Source organism: Triturus cristatus, chromosome 4_1 (assembly GCF_964204655.1).
Source record: "Triturus cristatus chromosome 4_1, aTriCri1.1, whole genome shotgun sequence".
Lineage (NCBI taxonomy): Eukaryota > Metazoa > Chordata > Amphibia > Caudata > Salamandridae > Triturus > Triturus cristatus.
Genome location: NC_140585.1, coordinates 122,665,038 through 122,691,303, shown reverse-complemented (window position 1 = coordinate 122,691,303; position 26,266 = coordinate 122,665,038). Strand labels below are relative to the sequence as shown.

Genomic DNA, 26,266 nt, shown 5'->3' with positions numbered 1-26,266 from the left:
CTGCTCTTGTTTTGCAAGGAACTTCACTTTTATACATCCTTCAGAGGAAAGAATGTCAAGTAAAATAAGACGAAATGAAAATGGAAGGTGTGAAATTTTCATTTTGAGATTGCATAAGAAATCAAATTCCTCTCACGTGCTATAGAATACCTAAACACTTTTGATTAAACCACTTTAGTTGTTATAATGACACCAAATTTGAAAGCCATCTGTGACTTTTCTGTTCTTACTCTGCAACAACCATGGCAATTACAAGTTAAAAAGTAAAATGTATGCAAATTTTAAAATGGAGAATGCGGGCATCGACCCCACTACCTCTCGCATGCTAAGCGAGCGCTCTACCATTTGAGCTAATTCCCCTGTGTGCTCACTCAGCATCACATTTCAAAAGTAACGTTACTGCTGTCCACACTTTATTTTAAGTCTAATTGCACATAACATGAGTGTTCAGTTCACTCCTAACTGATGCCTTAACTACACCTAGGGGATGTTTTACACTTCAGGTTGGCATGTTTAGTACTTGAATAGGAGTGATATCACTGTATGTTAACCTATACTCAGGCCCTACCTAATCTTGGAGATACATTTCTCATGCATGAGTAACCAAGGGAGATACAATTTTTAGGAGTTAGTGCATGTCTAATGCAAGATTAATCACCATATTATGAGAGCCAATGCTATCATCCAGCAAAAAATACTCGTTTTCGCCCAACGTGGATATTCCTCTGCTCTTGTTTTGCAAGGAACTTCACTTTTATACATCCTTCAGAGGAAAGAATGTCAAGTAAAATAAGACGAAATGAAAATGGAAGGTGTGAAATTTTCATTTTGAGATTGCATAAGAAATCAAATTCCTCTCACGTGCTATAGAATACCTAAACACTTTTGATTAAACCACTTTAGTTGTTATAATGACACCAAATTTGAAAGCCATCTGTGACTTTTCTGTTCTTACTCTGCAACAACCATGGCAATTACAAGTTAAAAAGTAAAATGTATGCAAATTTTAGAATGGAGAATGCGGGCATCGATCCCGCTACCTCTCGCATGCTAAGCGAGCGCTCTACCATTTGAGCTAATTCCCCTGTGTGCTCACTCAGCATCACATTTCAAAAGTAACGTTACTGCTGTCCACACTTTATTTTAAGTCTAATTGCCCATAACATGAGTGTTCAGTTCACTCCTAACTGATGCCTTAACTACACCTAGGGGCTGTTTTATACTTCAGGTTGGCATGTTTAGTACTTGAATAGGAGTGATATCACTGTATGTTAACCTAGACTCAGGCCCTACCTAATCTTGGAGATACATTTCTCATGAATGAGTAACCAAGGGAGATACAATTTTTAGGAGTTAGTGCATGTTTAATGCAAGATTAATCACCATATTATGAGAGCCAATGCAATCATCCAGCAAAAAATACTCGTTTTCGCCCAACGTGGGGCTCGAACCCACGACCCTGAGATTAAGAGTCTCATGCTCTACCGACTGAGCTAGCCGGGCTCCCACTTAAATATGGTATGCAGACTCATCATTTTTTATTAAGGAAAACCGTTTCTGGATATTCCTCTGCTCTTGTTTTGCAAGGAACTTCACTTTTATACATCCTTCAGAGGAAAGAATGTCAAGTAAAATAAGACGAAATGAAAATGGAAGGTGTGAAATTTTCATTTTGAGATTGCATAAGAAATCAAATTCCTCTCACGTGCTATAGAATACCTAAACACTTTTGATTAAACCACTTTAGTTGTTATAATGACACCAAATTTGAAAGCCATCTGTGACTTTTCTGTTCTTACTCTGCAACAACCATGGCAATTACAAGTTAAAAAGTAAAATGTATGCAAATTTTAGAATGGAGAATGCGGGCATCGATCCCGCTACCTCTCGCATGCTAAGCGAGCGCTCTACCATTTGAGCTAATTCCCCTGTGTGCTCACTCAGCATCACATTTCAAAAGTAACGTTACTGCTGTCCACACTTTATTTTAAGTCTAATTGCCCATAACATGAGTGTTCAGTTCACTCCTAACTGATGCCTTAACTACACCTAGGGGATGTTTTACACTTCAGGTTGGCATGTTTAGTACTTGAATAGGAGTGATATCACTGTATGTTAACCTAGACTCAGGCCCTACCTAATCTTGGAGATACATTTCTCATGAATGAGTAACCAAGGGAGATACAATTTTTAGGAGTTAGTGCATGTCTAATGCAAGATTAATCACCATATTATGAGAGCCAATGCAATCATCCAGCAAAAAATACTCGTTTTCGCCCAACGTGGGGCTCGAACCCACGACCCTGAGATTAAGAGTCTCATGCTCTACCGACTGAGCTAGCCGGGCTCCCACTCAAATATGGTGTGCAGACTCATCATTTTTTATTAAGGAAAACCGTTTCTGGATATTCCTCTGCTCTTGTTTTGCAAGGAACTTCACTTTTATACATCCTTCAGAGGAAAGAATGTCAAGTAAAATAAGACGAAATGAAAATGGAAGGTGTGAAATTTTCATTTTGAGATTGCATAAGAAATCAAATTCCTCTCACGTGCTATAGAATACCTAAACACTTTTGATTAAACCACTTTAGTTGTTATAATGACACCAAATTTGAAAGCCATCTGTGACTTTTCTGTTCTTACTCTGCAACAACCATGGCAATTACAAGTTAAAAAGTAAAATGTATGCAAATTTTAGAATGGAGAATGCGGGCATCGATCCCGCTACCTCTCGCATGCTAAGCGAGCTCTCTACCATTTGAGCTAATTCCCCTGTGTGCTCACTCAGCATCACATTTCAAAAGTAACGTTACTGCTGTCCACACTTTATTTTAAGTCTAATTGCCCATAACATGAGTGTTCAGTTCACTCCTAACTGATGCCTTAACTACACCTAGGTGATGTTTTACACTTCAGGTTGGCATGTTTAGTACTTGAATAGGAGTGATATCACTGTATGTTAACCTAGACTCAGGCCCTACCTAATCTTGGAGATACATTTCTCATGAATGAGTAACCAAGGGAGATACAATTTTTAGGAGTTAGTGCATGTCTAATGCAAGATTAATCACCATATTATGAGAGCCAATGCAATCATCCAGCAAAAAATACTCGTTTTCGCCCAACGTGGGGCTCGAACCCACGACCCTGAGATTAAGAGTCTCATGCTCTACCGACTGAGCTAGCCGGGCTCCCACTCAAATATGGTATGCAGACTCATCATTTTTTATTAAGGAAAACCGTTTCTGGATATTCCTCTGCTCTTGTTTTGCAAGGAACTTCACTTTTATACATCCTTCAGAGGAAAGAATGTCAAGTAAAATAAGACGAAATGAAAATGGAAGGTGTGAAATTTTCATTTTGAGATTGCATAAGAAATCAAATTCCTCTCACGTGCTATAGAATACCTAAACACTTTTGATTAAACCACTTTAGTTGTTATAATGACACCAAATTTGAAAGCCATCTGTGACTTTTCTGTTCTTACTCTGCAACAACCATGGCAATTACAAGTTAAAAAGTAAAATGTATGCAAATTTTAGAATGGAGAATGCAGGCATCGATCCCGCTACCTCTCGCATGCTAAGCGAGCGCTCTACCATTTGAGCTAATTCCCCTGTGTGCTCACTCAGCATCACATTTCAAAAGTAACGTTACTGCTGTCCACACTTTATTTTAAGTCTAATTGCCCATAACATGAGTGTTCAGTTCACTCCTAACTGATGCCTTAACTACACCTAGGGGATGTTTTACACTTCAGGTTGGCATGTTTAGTACTTGAATAGGAGTGATATCACTGTATGTTAACCTATACTCAGGCCCTACCTAATCTTGGAGATACATTTCTCATGAATGAGTAACCAAGGGAGATACAATTTTTAGGAGTTAGTGCATGTCTAATGCAAGATTAATCACCATATTATGAGAGCCAATGCTATCATCCAGCAAAAAATACTCGTTTTCGCCCAACGTGGATATTCCTCTGCTCTTGTTTTGCAAGGAACTTCACTTTTATACATCCTTCAGAGGAAAGATTGTCAAGTAAAATAAGACGAAATGAAAATGGAAGGTGTGAAATTTTCATTTTGAGATTGCATAAGAAATCAAATTCCTCTCACGTGCTATAGAATACCTAAACACTTTTGATTAAACCACTTTAGTTGTTATAATGACACCAAATTTGAAAGCCATCTGTGACTTTTCTGTTCTTACTCTGCAACAACCATGGCAATTACAAGTTAAAAAGTAAAATGTATGCAAATTTTAGAATGGAGAATGCGGGCATCGATCCCGCTACCTCTCGCATGCTAAGCGAGCGCTCTACCATTTGAGCTAATTCCCCTGTGTGCTCACTCAGCATCACATTTCAAAAGTAACGTTACTGCTGTCCACACTTTATTTTAAGTCTAATTGCCCATAACATGAGTGTTCAGTTCACTCCTAACTGATGCCTTAACTACACCTAGGGGATGTTTTACACTTCAGGTTGGCATGTTTAGTACTTGAATAGGAGTGATATCACTGTATGTTAACCTAGACTCAGGCCCTACCTAATCTTGGAGATACATTTCTCATGAATGAGTAACCAAGGGAGATACAATTTTTAGGAGTTAGTGCATGTCTAATGCAAGATTAATCACCATATTATGAGAGCCAATGCAATCATCCAGCAAAAAATACTCGTTTTCGCCCAACGTGGGGCTCGAACCCACGACCCTGAGATTAAGAGTCTCATGCTCTACCGACTGAGCTAGCCGGGCTCCCACTTAAATATGGTGTGCAGACTCATCATTTTTTATTAAGGAAAACCGTTTCTGGATATTCCTCTGCTCTTGTTTTGCAAGGAACTTCACTTTTATACATCCTTCAGAGGAAAGAATGTCAAGTAAAATAAGACGAAATGAAAATGGAAGGTGTGAAATTTTCATTTTGAGATTGCATAAGAAATCAAATTCCTCTCACGTGCTATAGAATACCTAAACACTTTTGATTAAACCACTTTAGTTGTTATAATGACACCAAATTTGAAAGCCATCTGTGACTTTTCTGTTCTTACTCTGCAACAACCATGGCAATTACAAGTTAAAAAGTAAAATGTATGCAAATTTTAGAATGGAGAATGCGGGCATCGATCCCGCTACCTCTCGCATGCTAAGCGAGCGCTCTACCATTTGAGCTAATTCCCCTGTGTGCTCACTCAGCATCACATTTCAAAAGTAACGTTACTGCTGTCCACACTTTATTTTAAGTCTAATTGCCCATAACATGAGTGTTCAGTTCACTCCTAACTGATGCCTTAACTACACCTAGGGGATGTTTTACACTTCAGGTTGGCATGTTTAGTACTTGAATAGGAGTGATATCACTGTATGTTATCCTATACTCAGGCCCTACCTAATCTTGGAGATACATTTCTCATGCATGAGTAACCAAGGGAGATACAATTTTTAGGAGTTAGTGCATGTCTAATGCAAGATTAATCACCATATTATGAGAGCCAATGCTATCATCCAGCAAAAAATACTCGTTTTCGCCCAACGTGGATATTCCTCTGCTCTTGTTTTGCAAGGAACTTCACTTTTATACATCCTTCAGAGGAAAGAATGTCAAGTAAAATAAGACGAAATGAAAATGGAAGGTGTGAAATTTTCATTTTGAGATTGCATAAGAAATCAAATTCCTCTCACGTGCTATAGAATACCTAAACACTTTTGATTAAACCACTTTAGTTGTTATAATGACACCAAATTTGAAAGCCATCTGTGACTTTTCTGTTCTTACTCTGCAACAACCATGGCAATTACAAGTTAAAAAGTAAAATGTATGCAAATTTTAGAATGGAGAATGCGGGCATCGATCCCGCTACCTCTCGCATGCTAAGCGAGCGCTCTACCATTTGAGCTAATTCCCCTGTGTGCTCACTCAGCATCACATTTCAAAAGTAACGTTACTGCTGTCCACACTTTATTTTAAGTCTAATTGCCCATAACATGAGTGTTCAGTTCACTCCTAACTGATGCCTTAACTACACCTAGGGGCTGTTTTATACTTCAGGTTGGCATGTTTAGTACTTGAATAGGAGTGATATCACTGTATGTTAACCTAGACTCAGGCCCTACCTAATCTTGGAGATACATTTCTCATGAATGAGTAACCAAGGGAGATACAATTTTTAGGAGTTAGTGCATGTTTAATGCAAGATTAATCACCATATTATGAGAGCCAATGCAATCATCCAGCAAAAAATACTCGTTTTCGCCCAACGTGGGGCTCGAACCCACAACCCTGAGATTAAGAGTCTCATGCTCTACCGACTGAGCTAGCCGGGCTCCCACTTAAATATGGTATGCAGACTCATCATTTTTTATTAAGGAAAACCGTTTCTGGATATTCCTCTGCTCTTGTTTTGCAAGGAACTTCACTTTTATACATCCTTCAGAGGAAAGAATGTCAAGTAAAATAAGACGAAATGAAAATGGAAGGTGTGAAATTTTCATTTTGAGATTGCATAAGAAATCAAATTCCTCTCACGTGCTATAGAATACCTAAACACTTTTGATTAAACCACTTTAGTTGTTATAATGACACCAAATTTGAAAGCCATCTGTGACTTTTCTGTTCTTACTCTGCAACAACCATGGCAATTACAAGTTAAAAAGTAAAATGTATGCAAATTTTAGAATGGAGAATGCGGGCATCGATCCCGCTACCTCTCGCATGCTAAGCGAGCGCTCTACCATTTGAGCTAATTCCCCTGTGTGCTCACTCAGCATCACATTTCAAAAGTAACGTTACTGCTGTCCACACTTTATTTTAAGTCTAATTGCCCATAACATGAGTGTTCAGTTCACTCCTAACTGATGCCTTAACTACACCTAGGGGATGTTTTACACTTCAGGTTGGCATGTTTAGTACTTGAATAGGAGTGATATCACTGTATGTTAACCTAGACTCAGGCCCTACCTAATCTTGGAGATACATTTCTCATGAATGAGTAACCAAGGGAGATACAATTTTTAGGAGTTAGTGCATGTCTAATGCAAGATTAATCACCATATTATGAGAGCCAATGCAATCATCCAGCAAAAAATACTTGTTTTCGCCCAACGTGGGGCTCGAACCCACGACCCTGAGATTAAGAGTCTCATGCTCTACCGACTGAGCTAGCCGGGCTCCCACTCAAATATGGTGTGCAGACTCATCATTTTTTATTAAGGAAAACCGTTTCTGGATATTCCTCTGCTCTTGTTTTGCAAGGAACTTCACTTTTATACATCCTTCAGAGGAAAGAATGTCAAGTAAAATAAGACGAAATGAAAATGGAAGGTGTGAAATTTTCATTTTGAGATTGCATAAGAAATCAAATTCCTCTCACGTGCTATAGAATACCTAAACACTTTTGATTAAACCACTTTAGTTGTTATAATGACACCAAATTTGAAAGCCATCTGTGACTTTTCTGTTCTTACTCTGCAACAACCATGGCAATTACAAGTTAAAAAGTAAAATGTATGCAAATTTTAGAATGGAGAATGCGGGCATCGATCCCGCTACCTCTCGCATGCTAAGCGAGCGCTCTACCATTTGAGCTAATTCCCCTGTGTGCTCACTCAGCATCACATTTCAAAAGTAACGTTACTGCTGTCCACACTTTATTTTAAGTCTAATTGCCCATAACATGAGTGTTCAGTTCACTCCTAACTGATGCCTTAACTACACCTAGGTGATGTTTTACACTTCAGGTTGGCATGTTTAGTACTTGAATAGGAGTGATATCACTGTATGTTAACCTAGACTCAGGCCCTACCTAATCTTGGAGATACATTTCTCATGAATGAGTAACCAAGGGAGATACAATTTTTAGGAGTTAGTGCATGTCTAATGCAAGATTAATCACCATATTATGAGAGCCAATGCTATCATCCAGCAAAAAATACTCGTTTTCGCCCAACGTGGGGCTCGAACCCACGACCCTGAGATTAAGAGTCTCATGCTCTACCGACTGAGGTAGCCGGGCTCCCACTTAAATATGGTATGCAGACTCATCATTTTTTATTAAGGAAAACTGTTTCTGGATATTCCTCTGCTCTTGTTTTGCAAGGAACTTCACTTTTATACATCCTTCAGAGGAAAGAATGTCAAGTAAAATAAGACGAAATGAAAATGGAAGGTGTGAAATTTTCATTTTGAGATTGCATAAGAAATCAAATTCCTCTCACGTGCTATAGAATACCTAAACACTTTTGATTAAACCACTTTAGTTGTTATAATGACACCAAATTTGAAAGCCATCTGTGACTTTTCTGTTCTTACTCTGCAACAACCATGGCAATTACAAGTTAAAAAGTAAAATGTATGCAAATTTTAGAATGGAGAATGCGGGCATCGATCCCGCTACCTCTCGCATGCTAAGCGAGCGCTCTACCATTTGAGCTAATTCCCCTGTGTGCTCACTCAGCATCACATTTCAAAAGTAACGTTACTGCTGTCCACACTTTATTTTAAGTCTAATTGCCCATAACATGAGTGTTCAGTTCACTCCTAACTGATGCCTTAACTACACCTAGGTGATGTTTTACACTTCAGGTTGGCATGTTTAGTACTTGAATAGGAGTGATATCACTGTATGTTAACCTAGACTCAGGCCCTACCTAATCTTGGAGATACATTTCTCATGAATGAGTAACCAAGGGAGATACAATTTTTAGGAGTTAGTGCATGTCTAATGCAAGATTAATCACCATATTATGAGAGCCAATGCTATCATCCAGCAAAAAATACTCGTTTTCGCCCAACGTGGGGCTCGAACCCACGACCCTGAGATTAAGAGTCTCATGCTCTACCGACTGAGCTAGCCGGGCTCCCACTCAAATATGGTATGCAGACTCATCATTTTTTATTAAGGAAAACCGTTTCTGGATATTCCTCTGCTCTTGTTTTGCAAGGAACTTCACTTTTATACATCCTTCAGAGGAAAGAATGTCAAGTAAAATAAGACGAAATGAAAATGGAAGGTGTGAAATTTTCATTTTGAGATTGCATAAGAAATCAAATAACTCTCACGTGCTATAGAATACCTAAACACTTTTGATTAAACCACTTTAGTTGTTATAATGACACCAAATTTGAAAGCCATCTGTGACTTTTCTGTTCTTACTCTGCAACAACCATGGCAATTACAAGTTAAAAAGTAAAATGTATTCAAATTTTAGAATGGAGAATGCGGGCATCGATCCCGCTACCTCTCGCATGCTAAGCGAGCGCTCTACCATTTGAGCTAATTCCCCTGTGTGCTCACTCAGCATCACATTTCAAAAGTAACGTTACTGCTGTCCACACTTTATTTTAAGTCTAATTGCCCATAACACGAGTGTTCAGTTCACTCCTAACTGATGCCTTAACTACACCTAGGTGATGTTTTACACTTCAGGTTGGCATGTTTAGTACTTGAATAGGAGTGATATCACTGTATGTTAACCTAGACTCAGGCCCTACCTAATCTTGGAGATACATTTCTCATGAATGAGTAACCAAGGGAGATACAATTTTTAGGAGTTAGTGCATGTCTAATGCAAGATTAATCACCATATTATGAGAGCCAATGCTATCATCCAGCAAAAAATACTCGTTTTCGCCCAACGTGGGGCTCGAACCCACGATCCTGAGATTAAGAGTCTCATGCTCTACCGACTGAGCTAGCCGGGCTCCCACTTGAATATGGTATGCAGACTCATCATTTTTTATTAAGGAAAACTGTTTCTGGATATTCCTCTGCTCTTGTTTTGCAAGGAACTTCACTTTTATACATCCTTCAGAGGAAAGAATGTCAAGTAAAATAAGACGAAATGAAAATGGAAGGTGTGAAATTTTCATTTTGAGATTGCATAAGAAATCAAATTCCTCTCACGTGCTATAGAATACCTAAACACTTTTGATTAAACCACTTTAGTTGTTATAATGACACCAAATTTGAAAGCCATCTGTGACTTTTCTGTTCTTACTCTGCAACAACCATGGCAATTACAAGTTAAAAAGTAAAATGTATGCAAATTTTAGAATGGAGAATGCGGGCATCGATCCCGCTACCTCTCGCATGCTAAGCGAGCGCTCTACCATTTGAGCTAATTCCCCTGTGTGCTCACTCAGCATCACATTTCAAAAGTAACGTTACTGCTGTCCACACTTTATTTTAAGTCTAATTGCCCATAACATGAGTGTTCAGTTCACTCCTAACTGATGCCTTAACTACACCTAGGTGATGTTTTACACTTCAGGTTGGCATGTTTAGTACTTGAATAGGAGTGATATCACTGTATGTTAACCTAGACTCAGGCCCTACCTAATCTTGGAGATACATTTCTCATGAATGAGTAACCAAGGGAGATACAATTTTTAGGAGTTAGTGCATGTCTAATGCAAGATTAATCACCATATTATGAGAGCCAATGCTATCATCCAGCAAAAAATACTCGTTTTCGCCCAACGTGGGGCTCGAACCCACGACCCTGAGATTAAGAGTCTCATGCTCTACCGACTGAGCTATCCGGGCTCCCACTTAAATATGGTATGCAGACTCATCATTTTTTATTAAGGAAAACTGTTTCTGGATATTCCTCTGCTCTTGTTTTGCAAGGAACTTCACTTTTATACATCCTTCAGAGGAAAGAATGTCAAGTAAAATAAGGCGAAATGAAAATGGAAGGTGTGAAATTTTCATTTTGAGATTGCATAAGAAATCAAATTCCTCTCACGTGCTATAGAATACCTAAACACTTTTGATTAAACCACTTTAGTTGTTATAATGACACCAAATTTGAAAGCCATCTGTGACTTTTCTGTTCTTACTCTGCAACAACCATGGCAATTACAAGTTAAAAAGTAAAATGTATGCAAATTTTAGAATGGAGAATGCGGGCATCGATCCCGCTACCTCTCGCATGCTAAGCGAGCGCTCTACCATTTGAGCTAATTCCCCTTTGTGCTCACTCAGCATCACATTTCAAAAGTAACGTTACTGCTGTCCACACTTTATTTTAAGTCTAATTGCCCATAACATGAGTGTTCAGTTCACTCCTAACTGATGCCTTAACTACACCTAGGTGATGTTTTACACTTCAGGTTGGCATGTTTAGTACTTGAATAGGAGTGATATCACTGTATGTTAACCTAGACTCAGGCCCTACCTAATCTTGGAGATACATTTCTCATAAATGAGTAACCAAGGGAGATACAATTTTTAGGAGTTAGTGCATGTCTAATGCAAGATTAATCACCATATTATGAGAGCAATGCTATCATCCAGCAAAAAATACTCGTTTCGCCCAACGTGGGGCTCGAACCCACGACCCTGAGATTAAGAGTCTCATGCTCTACCGACTGAGCTAGCCGGGCTCCCACTTAAATATGGTATGCAGACTCATCATTTTTTATTAAGGAAAACTGTTTCTGGATATTCCTCTGCTCTTGTTTTGCAAGGAACTTCACTTTTATACATCCTTCAGAGGAAAGAATGTCAAGTAAAATAAGACGAAATGAAAATGGAAGGTGTGAAATTTTCATTTTGAGATTGCATAAGAAATCAAATTCCTCTCACGTGCTATAGAATACCTAAACACTTTTGATTAAACCACTTTAGTTGTTATAATGACACCAAATTTGAAAGCCATCTGTGACTTTTCTGTTCTTACTCTGCAACAACCATGGCAATTACAAGTTAAAAAGTAAAATGTATGCAAATTTTAGAATGGAGAATGCGGGCATCGATCCCGCTACCTCTCGCATGCTAAGCGAGCGCTCTACCATTTGAGCTAATTCCCCTGTGTGCTCACTCAGCATCACATTTCAAAAGTAACGTTACTGCTGTCCACACTTTATTTTACGTCTAATTGCCCATAACATGAGTGTTCAGTTCACTCCTAACTGATGCCTTAACTACACCTAGGGGATGTTTTACACTTCAGGTTGGCATGTTTAGTACTTGAATAGGAGTGATATCACTGTATGTTAACCTAGACTCAGGCCCTACCTAATCTTGGAGATACATTTCTCATGAATGAGTAACCAAGGGAGATACAATTTTTAGGAGTTAGTGCATGTCTAATGCAAGATTAATCACCATATTATGAGAGCCAATGCAATCATCCAGCAAAAAATACTCGTTTTCGCCCAACGTGGGGCTCGAACCCACGACCCTGAGATTAAGAGTCTCATGCTCTACCGACTGAGCTAGCCGGGCTCCCACTTAAATATGGTATGCAGACTCATCATTTTTTATTAAGGAAAACTGTTTCTGGATATTCCTCTGCTCTTGTTTTGCAAGGAACTTCACTTTTATACATCCTTCAGAGGAAAGAATGTCAAGTAAAATAAGACGAAATGAAAATGGAAGGTGTGAAATTTTCATTTTGAGATTGCATAAGAAATCAAATTCCTCTCACGTGCTATAGAATACCTAAACACTTTTGATTAAACCACTTTAGTTGTTATAATGACACCAAATTTGAAAGCCATCTGTGACTTTTCTGTTCTTACTCTGCAACAACCATGGCAATTACAAGTTAAAAAGTAAAATGTATGCAAATTTTAGAATGGAGAATGCGGGCATCGATCCCGCTACCTCTCGCATGCTAAGCGAGCGCTCTACCATTTGAGCTAATTCCCCTGTGTGCTCACTCAGCATCACATTTCAAAAGTAACGTTACTGCTGTCCACACTTTATTTTAAGTCTAATTGCCTATAACATGAGTGTTCAGTTCACTCCTAACTGATGCCTTAACTACACCTAGGTGATGTTTTACACTTCAGGTTGGCATGTTTAGTACTTGAATAGGAGTGATATCACTGTATGTTAACCTAGACTCAGGCCCTACCTAATCTTGGAGATACATTTCTCATGAATGAGTAACCAAGGGAGATACAATTTTTAGGAGTTAGTGCATGTCTAATGCAAGATTAATCACCATATTATGAGAGCCAATGCTATCATCCAGCAAAAAATTCTCGTTTTCGCCCAACGTGGGGCTCGAACCCACGACCCTGAGATTAAGAGTCTCATGCTCTACCGACTGAGCTAGCCGGGCTCCCACTTAAATATGGTATGCAGACTCATCATTTTTTATTAAGGAAAACTGTTTCTGGATATTCCTCTGCTCTTGTTTTGCAAGGAACTTCACTTTTATACATCCTTCAGAGGAAAGAATGTCAAGTAAAATAAGACGAAATGAAAATGGAAGGTGTGAAATTTTCATTTTGAGATTGCATAAGAAATCAAATTCCTCTCACGTGCTATAGAATACCTAAACACTTTTGATTAAACCACTTTAGTTGTTATAATGACACCAAATTTGAAAGCCATCTGTGACTTTTCTGTTCTTACTCTGCAACAACCATGGCAATTACAAGTTAAAAAGTAAAATGTATGCAAATTTTAGAATGGAGAATGCGGGCATCGATCCCGCTACCTCTCGCATGCTAAGCGAGCGCTCTACCATTTGAGCTAATTCCCCTTTGTGCTCACTCAGCATCACATTTCAAAAGTAACGTTACTGCTGTCCACACTTTATTTTAAGTCTAATTGCCCATAACATGAGTGTTCAGTTCACTCCTAACTGATGCCTTAACTACACCTAGGTGATGTTTTACACTTCAGGTTGGCATGTTTAGTACTTGAATAGGAGTGATATCACTGTATGTTAACCTAGACTCAGGCCCTACCTAATCTTGGAGATACATTTCTCATGAATGAGTAACCAAGGGAGATACAATTTTTAGGAGTTAGTGCATGTCTAATGCAAGATTAATCACCATATTATGAGAGCAATGCTATCATCCAGCAAAAAATACTCGTTTTCGCCCAACGTGGGGCTCGAACCCACGACCCTGAGATTAAGAGTCTCATGCTCTACCGACTGAGCTAGCCGGGCTCCCACTTAAATATGGTATGCAGACTCATCATTTTTTATTAAGGAAAACTGTTTCTGGATATTCCTCTGCTCTTGTTTTGCAAGGAACTTCACTTTTATACATCCTTCAGAGGAAAGAATGTCAAGTAAAATAAGACGAAATGAAAATGGAAGGTGTGAAATTTTCATTTTGAGATTGCATAAGAAATCAAATTCCTCTCACGTGCTATAGAATACCTAAACACTTTTGATTAAACCACTTTAGTTGTTATAATGACACCAAATTTGAAAGCCATCTGTGACTTTTCTGTTCTTACTCTGCAACAACCATGGCAATTACAACTTAAAAAGTAAAATGTATGCAAATTTTAGAATGGAGAATGCGGGCATCGATCCCGCTACCTCTCGCATGCTAAGCGAGCGCTCTACCATTTGGGCTAATTCCCCTGTGTGCTCACTCAGCATCACATTTCAAAAGTAACGTTACTGCTGTCCACACTTTGTTTTAAGTCTAATTGCCCATAACATGAGTGTTCAGTTCACTCCTAACTGATGCCTTAACTACACCTAGGGGCTGTTTTATACTTCAGGTTGGCATGTTTAGTACTTGAATAGGAGTGATATCACTGTATGTTAACCTAGACTCAGGCCCTACCTAATCTTGGAGATACATTTCTCATGAATGAGTAACCAAGGGAGATACAATTTTTAGGAGTTAGTGCATGTTTAATGCAAGATTAATCACCATATTATGAGAGCCAATGCAATCATCCAGCAAAAAATACTCGTTTTCGCCCAACGTGGGGCTCGAACCCACGACCCTGAGATTAAGAGTTTCATGCTCTACCGACTGAGCTAGCCGGGCTCCCACTTATATATGGTATGCAGACTCATCATTTTTTATTAAGGAAAACCGTTTCTGGATATTCCTCTGCTCTTGTTTTGCAAGGAACTTCACTTTTATACATCCTTCAGAGGAAAGAATGTCAAGTAAAATAAGACGAAATGAAAATGGAAGGTGTGAAATTTTCATTTTGAGATTGCATAAGAAATCAAATTCCTCTCACGTGCTATAGAATACCTAAACACTTTTGATTAAACCACTTTAGTTGTTATAATGACACCAAATTTGAAAGCCATCTGTGACTTTTCTGTTCTTACTCTGCAACAACCATGACAATTACAAGTTAAAAAGTAAAATGTATGCAAATTTTAGAATGGAGAATGCGGGCATCGATCCCGCTACCTCTCGCATGCTAAGCGAGCGCTCTACCATTTGAGCTAATTCCCCTGTGTGCTCACTCAGCATCACATTTCAAAAGTAACGTTACTGCTGACACACTTTATTTTAAGTCTAATTGCCCATAACATGAGTGTTCAGTTCACTCCTAACTGATGCCTTAACTACACCTAGGGGATGTTTTACACTTCAGGTTGGCATGTTTAGTACTTGAATAGGAGTGATATCACTGTATGTTAACCTAGACTCAGGCCCTACCTAATCTTGGAGATACATTTCTCATGAATGAGTAACCAAGGGAGATACAATTTTTAGGAGTTAGTGCATGTCTAATGCAAGATTAATCACCATATTATGAGAGCCAATGCAATCATCCAGCAAAAAATACTCGTTTTCGCCCAACGTGGGGCTCGAACCCACGGCCCTGAGATTAAGAGTCTCATGCTCTACCGACTGAGCTAGCCGGGCTCCCACTTAAATATGGTGTGCAGAATCATCATTTTTTATTAAGGAAAACCGTTTCTGGATATTCCTCTGCTCTTGTTTTGCAAGGAACTTCACTTTTATACATCCTTCAGAGGAAAGAATGTCAAGTAAAATAAGACGAAATGAAAATGGAAGGTGTGAAATTTTCATTTTGAGATTGCATAAGAAATCAAATTCCTCTCACGTGCTATAGAATACCTAAACACTTTTGATTAAACCACTTTAGTTGTTATAATGACACCAAATTTGAAAGCCATCTGTGACTTTTCTGTTCTTACTCTGCAACAACCATGGCAATTACAAGTTAAAAAGTAAAATGTATGCAAATTTTAGAATGGAGAATGCGGGCATCGATCCCGCTACCTCTCGCATGCTAAGCGAGCGCTCTACCATTTGAGCTAATTCCCCTGTGTGCTCACTCAGCATCACATTTCAAAAGTAACGTTACTGCTGTCCACACTTTATTTTAAGTCTAATTGCCCATAACATGAGTGTTCAGTTCACTCCTAACTGATGCCTTAACTACACCTAGGGGATGTTTTACACTTCAGGTTGGCATGTTTAGTACTTGAATAGGAGTGATATCACTGTATGTTAACCTATACTCAGGCCCTACCTAATCTTGGAGATACATTTCTCATGCATGAGTAACCAAGGGAGATACAATTTTTAGGAGTTAGTGCATGTCTAATGCAAGATTAATCACCATATTATGAGAGCCAATGCTATCATCCAGCAAAAAATACTCGTTTTCCCCCAACGTGGATATTCCTCTGCTCTTGTTTTGCAAGGAACTTCACTTTTATACATCCTTCAGAGGAAAGAATGTCAAGTAAAATAAGACGAAATGAAAATGGAAGGTGTGAAATTTTCATTTTGAGATTGCATAAGAAATCAAATTCCTCTCACGTGCTATAGAATACCTAAACACTTTTGATTAAACCACTTTAGTTGTTATAATGACACCAAATTTGAAAGCCATCTGTGACTTTTCTGTTCTTACTCTGCAACAACCATGGCAATTACAAGTTAAAAAGTAAAATGTATGCAAATTTTAGAATGGAGAATGCGGGCATCGATCCCGCTACCTCTCGCATGCTAAGCGAGCGCTCTACCATTTGAGCTAATTCCCCTGTGTGCTCACTCAGCATCACATTTCAAAAGTAACGTTACTGCTGTCCACACTTTATTTTAAGTCTAATTGCCCATAACATGAGTGTTCAGTTCACTCCTAACTGATGCCTTAACTACACCTAGGGGATGTTTTACACTTCAGGTTGGCATGTTTAGTACTTGAATAGGAGTGATATCACTGTATGTTAACCTAGACTCAGGCCCTACCTAATCTTGGAGATACATTTCTCATGAATGAGTAACCAAGGGAGATACAATTTTTAGGAGTTAGTGCATGTCTAATGCAAGATTAATCACCATATTATGAGAGCCAATGCAATCATCCAGCAAAAAATACTTGTTTTCGCCCAACGTGGGGCTCGAACCCACGACCCTGAGATTAAGAGTCTCATGCTCTACCGACTGAGCTAGCCGGGCTCCCACTCAAATATGGTGTGCAGACTCATCATTTTTTATTAAGGAAAACCGTTTCTGGATATTCCTCTGCTCTTGTTTTGCAAGGAACTTCACTTTTATACATCCTTCAGAGGAAAGAATGTCAAGTAAAATAAGACGAAATGAAAATGGAAGGTGTGAAATTTTCATTTTGAGATTGCATAAGAAATCAAATTCCTCTCACGTGCTATAGAATACCTAAACACTTTTGATTAAACCACTTTAGTTGTTATAATGACACCAAATTTGAAAGCCATCTGTGACTTTTCTGTTCTTACTCTGCAACAACCATGGCAATTACAAGTTAAAAAGTAAAATGTATGCAAATTTTAGAATGGAGAATGCGGGCATCGATCCCGCTACCTCTCGCATGCTAAGCGAGCGCTCTACCATTTGAGCTAATTCCCCTGTGTGCTCACTCAGCATCACATTTCAAAAGTAACGTTACTGCTGTCCACACTTTATTTTAAGTCTAATTGCCCATAACATGAGTGTTCAGTTCACTCCTAACTGATGCCTTAACTACACCTAGGTGATGTTTTACACTTCAGGTTGGCATGTTTAGTACTTGAATAGGAGTGATATCACTGTATGTTAACCTAGACTCAGGCCCTACCTAATCTTGGAGATACATTTCTCATGAATGAGTAACCAAGGGAGATACAATTTTTAGGAGTTAGTGCATGTCTAATGCAAGATTAATCACCATATTATGAGAGCCAATGCTATCATCCAGCAAAAAATACTCGTTTTCGCCCAACGTGGGGCTCGAACCCACGACCCTGAGATTAAGAGTCTCATGCTCTACCGACTGAGGTAGCCGGGCTCCCACTTAAATATGGTATGCAGACTCATCATTTTTTATTAAGGAAAACTGTTTCTGGATATTCCTCTGCTCTTGTTTTGCAAGGAACTTCACTTTTATACATCCTTCAGAGGAAAGAATGTCAAGTAAAATAAGACGAAATGAAAATGGAAGGTGTGAAATTTTCATTTTGAGATTGCATAAGAAATCAAATTCCTCTCACGTGCTATAGAATACCTAAACACTTTTGATTAAACCACTTTAGTTGTTATAATGACACCAAATTTGAAAGCCATCTGTGACTTTTCTGTTCTTACTCTGCAACAACCATGGCAATTACAAGTTAAAAAGTAAAATGTATGCAAATTTTAGAATGGAGAATGCGGGCATCGATCCCGCTACCTCTCGCATGCTAAGCGAGCGCTCTACCATTTGAGCTAATTCCCCTGTGTGCTCACTCAGCATCACATTTCAAAAGTAACGTTACTGCTGTCCACACTTTATTTTAAGTCTAATTGCCCATAACATGAGTGTTCAGTTCACTCCTAACTGATGCCTTAACTACACCTAGGTGATGTTTTACACTTCAGGTTGGCATGTTTAGTACTTGAATAGGAGTGATATCACTGTATGTTAACCTAGACTCAGGCCCTACCTAATCTTGGAGATACATTTCTCATGAATGAGTAACCAAGGGAGATACAATTTTTAGGAGTTAGTGCATGTCTAATGCAAGATTAATCACCATATTATGAGAGCCAATGCTATCATCCAGCAAAAAATACTCGTTTTCGCCCAACGTGGGGCTCGAACCCACGACCCTGAGATTAAGAGTCTCATGCTCTACCGACTGAGCTAGCCGGGCTCCCACTCAAATATGGTATGCAGACTCATCATTTTTTATTAAGGAAAACCGTTTCTGGATATTCCTCTGCTCTTGTTTTGCAAGGAACTTCACTTTTATACATCCTTCAGAGGAAAGAATGTCAAGTAAAATAAGACGAAATGAAAATGGAAGGTGTGAAATTTTCATTTTGAGATTGCATAAGAAATCAAATAACTCTCACGTGCTATAGAATACCTAAACACTTTTGATTAAACCACTTTAGTTGTTATAATGACACCAAATTTGAAAGCCATCTGTGACTTTTCTGTTCTTACTCTGCAACAACCATGGCAATTACAAGTTAAAAAGTAAAATGTATTCAAATTTTAGAATGGAGAATGCGGGCATCGATCCCGCTACCTCTCGCATGCTAAGCGAGCGCTCTACCATTTGAGCTAATTCCCCTGTGTGCTCACTCAGCATCACATTTCAAAAGTAACGTTACTGCTGTCCACACTTTATTTTAAGTCTAATTGCCCATAACACGAGTGTTCAGTTCACTCCTAACTGATGCCTTAACTACACCTAGGTGATGTTTTACACTTCAGGTTGGCATGTTTAGTACTTGAATAGGAGTGATATCACTGTATGTTAACCTAGACTCAGGCCCTACCTAATCTTGGAGATACATTTCTCATGAATGAGTAACCAAGGGAGATACAATTTTTAGGAGTTAATGCATGTCTAATGCAAGATTAATCACCATATTATGAGAGCCAATGCTATCATCCAGCAAAAAATACTCGTTTTCGCCCAACGTGGGGCTCGAACCCACGATCCTGAGATTAAGAGTCTCATGCTCTACCGACTGAGCTAGCCGGGCTCCCACTTGAATATGGTATGCAGACTCATCATTTTTTATTAAGGAAAACTGTTTCTGGATATTCCTCTGCTCTTGTTTTGCAAGGAACTTCACTTTTATACATCCTTCAGAGGAAAGAATGTCAAGTAAAATAAGACGAAATGAAAATGGAAGGTGTGAAATTTTCATTTTGAGATTGCATAAGAAATCAAATTCCTCTCACGTGCTATAGAATACCTAAACACTTTTGATTAAACCACTTTAGTTGTTATAATGACACCAAATTTGAAAGCCATCTGTGACTTTTCTGTTCTTACTCTGCAACAACCATGGCAATTACAAGTTAAAAAGTAAAATGTATGCAAATTTTAGAATGGAGAATGCGGGCATCGATCCCGCTACCTCTCGCATGCTAAGCGAGCGCTCTACCATTTGAGCTAATTCCCCTGTGTGCTCACTCAGCATCACATTTCAAAAGTAACGTTACTGCTGTCCACACTTTATTTTAAGTCTAATTGCCCATAACATGAGTGTTCAGTTCACTCCTAACTGATGCCTTAACTACACCTAGGTGATGTTTTACACTTCAGGTTGGCATGTTTAGTACTTGAATAGGAGTGATATCACTGTATGTTAACCTAGACTCAGGCCCTACCTAATCTTGGAGATACATTTCTCATGAATGAGTAACCAAGGGAGATACAATTTTTAGGAGTTAGTGCATGTCTAATGCAAGATTAATCACCATATTATGAGAGCCAATGCTATCATCCAGCAAAAAATACTCGTTTTCGCCCAACGTGGGGCTCGAACCCACGACCCTGAGATTAAGAGTCTCATGCTCTACCGACTGAGCTATCCGGGCTCCCACTTAAATATGGTATGCAGACTCATCATTTTTTATTAAGGAAAACTGTTTCTGGATATTCCTCTGCTCTTGTTTTGCAAGGAACTTCACTTTTATACATCCTTCAGAGGAAAGAATGTCAAGTAAAATAAGACGAAATGAAAATGGAAGGTGTGAAATTTTCATTTTGAGATTGCATAAGAAATCAAATTCCTCTCACGTGCTATAGAATACCTAAACACTTTTGATTAAACCACTTTAGTTGTTATAATGACACCAAATTTGAAAGCCATCTGTGACTTTTCTGTTCTTACTCTGCAACAACCATGGCAATTACAAGTTAAAAAGTAAAATGTATGCAAATTTTAGAATGGAGAATGCGGGCATCGATCCCGCTACCTCTCGCATGCTAAGCGAGCGCTCTACCATTTGAGCTAATTCCCCTTTGTGCTCACTCAGCATCACATTTCAAAAGTAACGTTACTGCTGTCCACACTTTATTTTAAGTCTAATTGCCCATAACATGAGTGTTCAGTTCACTCCTAACTGATGCCTTAACTACACCTAGGTGATGTTTTACACTTCAGGTTGGCATGTTTAGTACTTGAATAGGAGTGATATCACTGTATGTTAACCTAGACTCAGGCCCTACCTAATCTTGGAGATACATTTCTCATAAATGAGTAACCAAGGGAGATACAATTTTTAGGAGTTAGTGCATGTCTAATGCAAGATTAATCACCATATTATGAGAGCAATGCTATCATCCAGCAAAAAATACTCGTTTGGCCCAACGTGGGGCTCGAACCCACGACCCTGAGATTAAGAGTCTCATGCTCTACCGACTGAGCTAGCCGGGCTCCCACTTAAATATGGTATGCAGACTCATCATTTTTTATTAAGGAAAACTGTTTCTGGATATTCCTCTGCTCTTGTTTTGCAAGGAACTTCACTTTTATACATCCTTCAGAGGAAAGAATGTCAAGTAAAATAAGACGAAATGAAAATGGAAGGTGTGAAATTTTCATTTTGAGATTGCATAAGAAATCAAATTCCTCTCACGTGCTATAGAATACCTAAACACTTTTGATTAAACCACTTTAGTTGTTATAATGACACCAAATTTGAAAGCCATCTGTGACTTTTCTGTTCTTACTCTGCAACAACCATGGCAATTACAAGTTAAAAAGTAAAATGTATGCAAATTTTAGAATGGAGAATGCGGGCATCGATCCCGCTACCTCTCGCATGCTAAGCGAGCGCTCTACCATTTGAGCTAATTCCCCTGTGTGCTCACTCAGCATCACATTTCAAAAGTAACGTTACTGCTGTCCACACTTTATTTTACGTCTAATTGCCCATAACATGAGTGTTCAGTTCACTCCTAACTGATGCCTTAACTACACCTAGGGGATGTTTTACACTTCAGGTTGGCATGTTTAGTACTTGAATAGGAGTGATATCACTGTATGTTAACCTAGACTCAGGCCCTACCTAATCTTGGAGATACATTTCTCATGAATGAGTAACCAAGGGAGATACAATTTTTAGGAGTTAGTGCATGTCTAATGCAAGATTAATCACCATATTATGAGAGCCAATGCAATCATCCAGCAAAAAATACTCGTTTTCGCCCAACGTGGGGCTCGAACCCACGACCCTGAGATTAAGAGTCTCATGCTCTACCGACTGAGCTAGCCGGGCTCCCACTTAAATATGGTATGCAGACTCATCATTTTTTATTAAGGAAAACTGTTTCTGGATATTCCTCTGCTCTTGTTTTGCAAGGAACTTCACTTTTATACATCCTTCAGAGGAAAGAATGTCAAGTAAAATAAGACGAAATGAAAATGGAAGGTGTGAAATTTTCATTTTGAGATTGCATAAGAAATCAAATTCCTCTCACGTGCTATAGAATACCTAAACACTTTTGATTAAACCACTTTAGTTGTTATAATGACACCAAATTTGAAAGCCATCTGTGACTTTTCTGTTCTTACTCTGCAACAACCATGGCAATTACAAGTTAAAAAGTAAAATGTATGCAAATTTTAGAATGGAGAATGCGGGCATCGATCCCGCTACCTCTCGCATGCTAAGCGAGCGCTCTACCATTTGAGCTAATTCCCCTGTGTGCTCACTCAGCATCACATTTCAAAAGTAACGTTACTGCTGTCCACACTTTATTTTAAGTCTAATTGCCCATAACATGAGTGTTCAGTTCACTCCTAACTGATGCCTTAACTACACCTAGGTGATGTTTTACACTTCAGGTTGGCATGTTTAGTACTTGAATAGGAGTGATATCACTGTATGTTAACCTAGACTCAGGCCCTACCTAATCTTGGAGATACATTTCTCATGAATGAGTAACCAAGGGAGATACAATTTTTAGGAGTTAGTGCATGTCTAATGCAAGATTAATCACCATATTATGAGAGCCAATGCTATCATCCAGCAAAAAATTCTCGTTTTCGCCCAACGTGGGGCTCGAACCCACGACCCTGAGATTAAGAGTCTCATGCTCTACCGACTGAGCTAGCCGGGCTCCCACTTAAATATGGTATGCAGACTCATCATTTTTTATTAAGGAAAACTGTTTCTGGATATTCCTCTGCTCTTGTTTTGCAAGGAACTTCACTTTTATACATCCTTCAGAGGAAAGAATGTCAAGTAAAATAAGACGAAATGAAAATGGAAGGTGTGAAATTTTCATTTTGAGATTGCATAAGAAATCAAATTCCTCTCACGTGCTATAGAATACCTAAACACTTTTGATTAAACCACTTTAGTTGTTATAATGACACCAAATTTGAAAGCCATCTGTGACTTTTCTGTTCTTACTCTGCAACAACCATGGCAATTACAAGTTAAAAAGTAAAATGTATGCAAATTTTAGAATGGAGAATGCGGGCATCGATCCCGCTACCTCTCGCATGCTAAGCGAGCGCTCTACCATTTGAGCTAATTCCCCTTTGTGCTCACTCAGCATCACATTTCAAAAGTAACGTTACTGCTGTCCACACTTTATTTTAAGTCTAATTGCCCATAACATGAGTGTTCAGTTCACTCCTAACTGATGCCTTAACTACACCTAGGTGATGTTTTACACTTCAGGTTGGCATGTTTAGTACTTGAATAGGAGTGATATCACTGTATGTTAACCTAGACTCAGGCCCTACCTAATCTTGGAGATACATTTCTCATGAATGAGTAACCAAGGGAGATACAATTTTTAGGAGTTAGTGCATGTCTAATGCAAGATTAATCACCATATTATGAGAGCAATGCTATCATCCAGCAAAAAATACTCGTTTTCGCCCAACGTGGGGCTCGAACCCACGACCCTGAGATTAAGAGTCTCATGCTCTACCGACTGAGCTAGCCGGGCTCCCACTTAAATATGGTATGCAGACTCATCATTTTTTATTAAGGAAAACTGTTTCTGGATATTCCTCTGCTCTTGTTTTGCAAGGAACTTCACTTTTATACATCCTTCAGAGGAAAGAATGTCAAGTAAAATAAGACGAAATGAAAATGGAAGGTGTGAAATTTTCATTTTGAGATTGCATAAGAAATCAAATTCCTCTCACGTGCTATAGAATACCTAAACACTTTTGATTAAACCACTTTAGTTGTTATAATGACACCAAATTTGAAAGCCATCTGTGACTTTTCTGTTCTTACTCTGCAACAACCATGGCAATTACAACTTAAAAAGTAAAATGTATGCAAATTTTAGAATGGAGAATGCGGGCATCGATCCCGCTACCTCTCGCATGCTAAGCGAGCGCTCTACCATTTGAGCTAATTCCCCTGTGTGCTCACTCAGCATCACATTTCAAAAGTAACGTTACTGCTGTCCACACTTTGTTTTAAGTCTAATTGCCCATAACATGAGTGTTCAGTTCACTCCTAACTGATGCCTTAACTACACCTAGGGGCTGTTTTATACTTCAGGTTGGCATGTTTAGTACTTGAATAGGAGTGATATCACTGTATGTTAACCTAGACTCAGGCCCTACCTAATCTTGGAGATACATTTCTCATGAATGAGTAACCAAGGGAGATACAATTTTTAGGAGTTAGTGCATGTTTAATGCAAGATTAATCACCATATTATGAGAGCCAATGCAATCATCCAGCAAAAAATACTCGTTTTCGCCCAACGTGGGGCTCGAACCCACGACCCTGAGATTAAGAGTCTCATGCTCTACCGACTGAGCTAGCCGGGCTCCCACTTATATATGGTATGCAGACTCATCATTTTTTATTAAGGAAAACCGTTTCTGGATATTCCTCTGCTCTTGTTTTGCAAGGAACTTCACTTTTATACATCCTTCAGAGGAAAGAATGTCAAGTAAAATAAGACGAAATGAAAATGGAAGGTGTGAAATTTTCATTTTGAGATTGCATAAGAAATCAAATTCCTCTCACGTGCTATAGAATACCTAAACACTTTTGATTAAACCACTTTAGTTGTTATAATGACACCAAATTTGAAAGCCATCTGTGACTTTTCTGTTCTTACTCTGCAACAACCATGACAATTACAAGTTAAAAAGTAAAATGTATGCAAATTTTAGAATGGAGAATGCGGGCATCGATCCCGCTACCTCTCGCATGCTAAGCGAGCGCTCTACCATTTGAGCTAATTCCCCTGTGTGCTCACTCAGCATCACATTTCAAAAGTAACGTTACTGCTGACACACTTTATTTTAAGTCTAATTGCCCATAACATGAGTGTTCAGTTCACTCCTAACTGATGCCTTAACTACACCTAGGGGATGTTTTACACTTCAGGTTGTCATGTTTAGTACTTGAATAGGAGTGATATCACTGTATGTTAACCTAGACTCAGGCCCTACCTAATCTTGGAGATACATTTCTCATGAATGAGTAACCAAGGGAGATACAATTTTTAGGAGTTAGTGCATGTCTAATGCAAGATTAATCACCATATTATGAGAGCCAATGCAATCATCCAGCAAAAAATACTCGTTTTCGCCCAACGTGGGGCTCGAACCCACGGCCCTGAGATTAAGAGTCTCATGCTCTACCGACTGAGCTAGCCGGGCTCCCACTTAAATATGGTGTGCAGAATCATCATTTTTTATTAAGGAAAACCGTTTCTGGATATTCCTCTGCTCTTGTTTTGCAAGGAACTTCACTTTTATACATCCTTCAGAGGAAAGAATGTCAAGTAAAATAAGACGAAATGAAAATGGAAGGTGTGAAATTTTCATTTTGAGATTGCATAAGAAATCAAATTCCTCTCACGTGCTATAGAATACCTAAACACTTTTGATTAAACCACTTTAGTTGTTATAATGACACCAAATTTGAAAGCCATCTGTGACTTTTCTGTTCTTACTCTGCAACAACCATGGCAATTACAAGTTAAAAAGTAAAATGTATGCAAATTTTAGAATGGAGAATGCGGGCATCGATCCCGCTACCTCTCGCATGCTAAGCGAGCGCTCTACCATTTGAGCTAATTCCCCTGTGTGCTCACTCAGCATCACATTTCAAAAGTAACGTTACTGCTGTCCACACTTTATTTTAAGTCTAATTGCCCATAACATGAGTGTTCAGTTCACTCCTAACTGATGCCTTAACTACACCTAGGGGATGTTTTACACTTCAGGTTGGCATGTTTAGTACTTGAATAGGAGTGATATCACTGTATGTTAACCTATACTCAGGCCCTACCTAATCTTGGAGATACAT

General features: G+C 38.8%; 46 non-coding genes across 46 annotated transcripts; all 46 read right to left on the bottom strand.

Moving 5' to 3' along the window:
- Positions 1-1,012: 1,012 nt before the first annotated feature.
- Positions 1,013-1,085, bottom strand: TRNAA-AGC (transfer RNA alanine (anticodon AGC)). Its single transcript has one exon. It is a non-coding gene; the product is annotated as a tRNA-Ala (tRNA).
- A 345-nt stretch (positions 1,086-1,430) lies between these two features.
- On the bottom strand, positions 1,431-1,503 carry TRNAK-CUU (transfer RNA lysine (anticodon CUU)). Its single transcript has one exon. It is a non-coding gene; the product is annotated as a tRNA-Lys (tRNA).
- Positions 1,504-1,856: 353 nt separating this feature from the next.
- On the bottom strand, positions 1,857-1,929 carry TRNAA-AGC (transfer RNA alanine (anticodon AGC)). The gene has a single exon. It is a non-coding gene; the product is annotated as a tRNA-Ala (tRNA).
- Positions 1,930-2,274: 345 nt separating this feature from the next.
- Positions 2,275-2,347, bottom strand: TRNAK-CUU (transfer RNA lysine (anticodon CUU)). Its single transcript has one exon. It is a non-coding gene; the product is annotated as a tRNA-Lys (tRNA).
- A 771-nt stretch (positions 2,348-3,118) lies between these two features.
- Positions 3,119-3,191, bottom strand: TRNAK-CUU (transfer RNA lysine (anticodon CUU)). Its single transcript has one exon. It is a non-coding gene; the product is annotated as a tRNA-Lys (tRNA).
- Positions 3,192-4,269: 1,078 nt separating this feature from the next.
- Positions 4,270-4,342, bottom strand: TRNAA-AGC (transfer RNA alanine (anticodon AGC)). Its single transcript has one exon. It is a non-coding gene; the product is annotated as a tRNA-Ala (tRNA).
- A 345-nt stretch (positions 4,343-4,687) lies between these two features.
- On the bottom strand, positions 4,688-4,760 carry TRNAK-CUU (transfer RNA lysine (anticodon CUU)). The gene has a single exon. It is a non-coding gene; the product is annotated as a tRNA-Lys (tRNA).
- Positions 4,761-5,113: 353 nt separating this feature from the next.
- Positions 5,114-5,186, bottom strand: TRNAA-AGC (transfer RNA alanine (anticodon AGC)). Its single transcript has one exon. It is a non-coding gene; the product is annotated as a tRNA-Ala (tRNA).
- Positions 5,187-5,838: 652 nt separating this feature from the next.
- Positions 5,839-5,911, bottom strand: TRNAA-AGC (transfer RNA alanine (anticodon AGC)). The gene has a single exon. It is a non-coding gene; the product is annotated as a tRNA-Ala (tRNA).
- A 771-nt stretch (positions 5,912-6,682) lies between these two features.
- TRNAA-AGC (transfer RNA alanine (anticodon AGC)) lies at positions 6,683-6,755 on the bottom strand. The gene has a single exon. It is a non-coding gene; the product is annotated as a tRNA-Ala (tRNA).
- Positions 6,756-7,100: 345 nt separating this feature from the next.
- Positions 7,101-7,173, bottom strand: TRNAK-CUU (transfer RNA lysine (anticodon CUU)). Its single transcript has one exon. It is a non-coding gene; the product is annotated as a tRNA-Lys (tRNA).
- Positions 7,174-7,526: 353 nt separating this feature from the next.
- On the bottom strand, positions 7,527-7,599 carry TRNAA-AGC (transfer RNA alanine (anticodon AGC)). Its single transcript has one exon. It is a non-coding gene; the product is annotated as a tRNA-Ala (tRNA).
- Positions 7,600-8,370: 771 nt separating this feature from the next.
- TRNAA-AGC (transfer RNA alanine (anticodon AGC)) lies at positions 8,371-8,443 on the bottom strand. Its single transcript has one exon. It is a non-coding gene; the product is annotated as a tRNA-Ala (tRNA).
- A 345-nt stretch (positions 8,444-8,788) lies between these two features.
- On the bottom strand, positions 8,789-8,861 carry TRNAK-CUU (transfer RNA lysine (anticodon CUU)). The gene has a single exon. It is a non-coding gene; the product is annotated as a tRNA-Lys (tRNA).
- Positions 8,862-9,214: 353 nt separating this feature from the next.
- TRNAA-AGC (transfer RNA alanine (anticodon AGC)) lies at positions 9,215-9,287 on the bottom strand. Its single transcript has one exon. It is a non-coding gene; the product is annotated as a tRNA-Ala (tRNA).
- Positions 9,288-10,058: 771 nt separating this feature from the next.
- TRNAA-AGC (transfer RNA alanine (anticodon AGC)) lies at positions 10,059-10,131 on the bottom strand. The gene has a single exon. It is a non-coding gene; the product is annotated as a tRNA-Ala (tRNA).
- A 771-nt stretch (positions 10,132-10,902) lies between these two features.
- Positions 10,903-10,975, bottom strand: TRNAA-AGC (transfer RNA alanine (anticodon AGC)). Its single transcript has one exon. It is a non-coding gene; the product is annotated as a tRNA-Ala (tRNA).
- A 343-nt stretch (positions 10,976-11,318) lies between these two features.
- On the bottom strand, positions 11,319-11,391 carry TRNAK-CUU (transfer RNA lysine (anticodon CUU)). The gene has a single exon. It is a non-coding gene; the product is annotated as a tRNA-Lys (tRNA).
- Positions 11,392-11,744: 353 nt separating this feature from the next.
- Positions 11,745-11,817, bottom strand: TRNAA-AGC (transfer RNA alanine (anticodon AGC)). The gene has a single exon. It is a non-coding gene; the product is annotated as a tRNA-Ala (tRNA).
- A 345-nt stretch (positions 11,818-12,162) lies between these two features.
- On the bottom strand, positions 12,163-12,235 carry TRNAK-CUU (transfer RNA lysine (anticodon CUU)). The gene has a single exon. It is a non-coding gene; the product is annotated as a tRNA-Lys (tRNA).
- A 353-nt stretch (positions 12,236-12,588) lies between these two features.
- On the bottom strand, positions 12,589-12,661 carry TRNAA-AGC (transfer RNA alanine (anticodon AGC)). Its single transcript has one exon. It is a non-coding gene; the product is annotated as a tRNA-Ala (tRNA).
- Positions 12,662-13,006: 345 nt separating this feature from the next.
- Positions 13,007-13,079, bottom strand: TRNAK-CUU (transfer RNA lysine (anticodon CUU)). The gene has a single exon. It is a non-coding gene; the product is annotated as a tRNA-Lys (tRNA).
- Positions 13,080-13,432: 353 nt separating this feature from the next.
- TRNAA-AGC (transfer RNA alanine (anticodon AGC)) lies at positions 13,433-13,505 on the bottom strand. Its single transcript has one exon. It is a non-coding gene; the product is annotated as a tRNA-Ala (tRNA).
- Positions 13,506-13,849: 344 nt separating this feature from the next.
- On the bottom strand, positions 13,850-13,922 carry TRNAK-CUU (transfer RNA lysine (anticodon CUU)). The gene has a single exon. It is a non-coding gene; the product is annotated as a tRNA-Lys (tRNA).
- Positions 13,923-15,119: 1,197 nt separating this feature from the next.
- On the bottom strand, positions 15,120-15,192 carry TRNAA-AGC (transfer RNA alanine (anticodon AGC)). The gene has a single exon. It is a non-coding gene; the product is annotated as a tRNA-Ala (tRNA).
- Positions 15,193-15,536: 344 nt separating this feature from the next.
- TRNAK-CUU (transfer RNA lysine (anticodon CUU)) lies at positions 15,537-15,609 on the bottom strand. The gene has a single exon. It is a non-coding gene; the product is annotated as a tRNA-Lys (tRNA).
- Positions 15,610-15,962: 353 nt separating this feature from the next.
- On the bottom strand, positions 15,963-16,035 carry TRNAA-AGC (transfer RNA alanine (anticodon AGC)). Its single transcript has one exon. It is a non-coding gene; the product is annotated as a tRNA-Ala (tRNA).
- A 652-nt stretch (positions 16,036-16,687) lies between these two features.
- On the bottom strand, positions 16,688-16,760 carry TRNAA-AGC (transfer RNA alanine (anticodon AGC)). Its single transcript has one exon. It is a non-coding gene; the product is annotated as a tRNA-Ala (tRNA).
- A 345-nt stretch (positions 16,761-17,105) lies between these two features.
- On the bottom strand, positions 17,106-17,178 carry TRNAK-CUU (transfer RNA lysine (anticodon CUU)). Its single transcript has one exon. It is a non-coding gene; the product is annotated as a tRNA-Lys (tRNA).
- Positions 17,179-17,531: 353 nt separating this feature from the next.
- On the bottom strand, positions 17,532-17,604 carry TRNAA-AGC (transfer RNA alanine (anticodon AGC)). The gene has a single exon. It is a non-coding gene; the product is annotated as a tRNA-Ala (tRNA).
- Positions 17,605-18,375: 771 nt separating this feature from the next.
- Positions 18,376-18,448, bottom strand: TRNAA-AGC (transfer RNA alanine (anticodon AGC)). Its single transcript has one exon. It is a non-coding gene; the product is annotated as a tRNA-Ala (tRNA).
- Positions 18,449-18,793: 345 nt separating this feature from the next.
- Positions 18,794-18,866, bottom strand: TRNAK-CUU (transfer RNA lysine (anticodon CUU)). The gene has a single exon. It is a non-coding gene; the product is annotated as a tRNA-Lys (tRNA).
- A 353-nt stretch (positions 18,867-19,219) lies between these two features.
- TRNAA-AGC (transfer RNA alanine (anticodon AGC)) lies at positions 19,220-19,292 on the bottom strand. The gene has a single exon. It is a non-coding gene; the product is annotated as a tRNA-Ala (tRNA).
- A 771-nt stretch (positions 19,293-20,063) lies between these two features.
- TRNAA-AGC (transfer RNA alanine (anticodon AGC)) lies at positions 20,064-20,136 on the bottom strand. The gene has a single exon. It is a non-coding gene; the product is annotated as a tRNA-Ala (tRNA).
- Positions 20,137-20,907: 771 nt separating this feature from the next.
- On the bottom strand, positions 20,908-20,980 carry TRNAA-AGC (transfer RNA alanine (anticodon AGC)). The gene has a single exon. It is a non-coding gene; the product is annotated as a tRNA-Ala (tRNA).
- Positions 20,981-21,749: 769 nt separating this feature from the next.
- Positions 21,750-21,822, bottom strand: TRNAA-AGC (transfer RNA alanine (anticodon AGC)). Its single transcript has one exon. It is a non-coding gene; the product is annotated as a tRNA-Ala (tRNA).
- Positions 21,823-22,167: 345 nt separating this feature from the next.
- TRNAK-CUU (transfer RNA lysine (anticodon CUU)) lies at positions 22,168-22,240 on the bottom strand. The gene has a single exon. It is a non-coding gene; the product is annotated as a tRNA-Lys (tRNA).
- A 353-nt stretch (positions 22,241-22,593) lies between these two features.
- On the bottom strand, positions 22,594-22,666 carry TRNAA-AGC (transfer RNA alanine (anticodon AGC)). The gene has a single exon. It is a non-coding gene; the product is annotated as a tRNA-Ala (tRNA).
- Positions 22,667-23,011: 345 nt separating this feature from the next.
- Positions 23,012-23,084, bottom strand: TRNAK-CUU (transfer RNA lysine (anticodon CUU)). The gene has a single exon. It is a non-coding gene; the product is annotated as a tRNA-Lys (tRNA).
- A 353-nt stretch (positions 23,085-23,437) lies between these two features.
- TRNAA-AGC (transfer RNA alanine (anticodon AGC)) lies at positions 23,438-23,510 on the bottom strand. Its single transcript has one exon. It is a non-coding gene; the product is annotated as a tRNA-Ala (tRNA).
- A 344-nt stretch (positions 23,511-23,854) lies between these two features.
- Positions 23,855-23,927, bottom strand: TRNAK-CUU (transfer RNA lysine (anticodon CUU)). Its single transcript has one exon. It is a non-coding gene; the product is annotated as a tRNA-Lys (tRNA).
- A 353-nt stretch (positions 23,928-24,280) lies between these two features.
- Positions 24,281-24,353, bottom strand: TRNAA-AGC (transfer RNA alanine (anticodon AGC)). The gene has a single exon. It is a non-coding gene; the product is annotated as a tRNA-Ala (tRNA).
- Positions 24,354-24,698: 345 nt separating this feature from the next.
- TRNAK-CUU (transfer RNA lysine (anticodon CUU)) lies at positions 24,699-24,771 on the bottom strand. The gene has a single exon. It is a non-coding gene; the product is annotated as a tRNA-Lys (tRNA).
- A 353-nt stretch (positions 24,772-25,124) lies between these two features.
- Positions 25,125-25,197, bottom strand: TRNAA-AGC (transfer RNA alanine (anticodon AGC)). The gene has a single exon. It is a non-coding gene; the product is annotated as a tRNA-Ala (tRNA).
- Positions 25,198-25,541: 344 nt separating this feature from the next.
- TRNAK-CUU (transfer RNA lysine (anticodon CUU)) lies at positions 25,542-25,614 on the bottom strand. Its single transcript has one exon. It is a non-coding gene; the product is annotated as a tRNA-Lys (tRNA).
- Positions 25,615-25,967: 353 nt separating this feature from the next.
- TRNAA-AGC (transfer RNA alanine (anticodon AGC)) lies at positions 25,968-26,040 on the bottom strand. Its single transcript has one exon. It is a non-coding gene; the product is annotated as a tRNA-Ala (tRNA).
- Between the last annotated feature and the right edge of the window lie 226 nt (positions 26,041-26,266).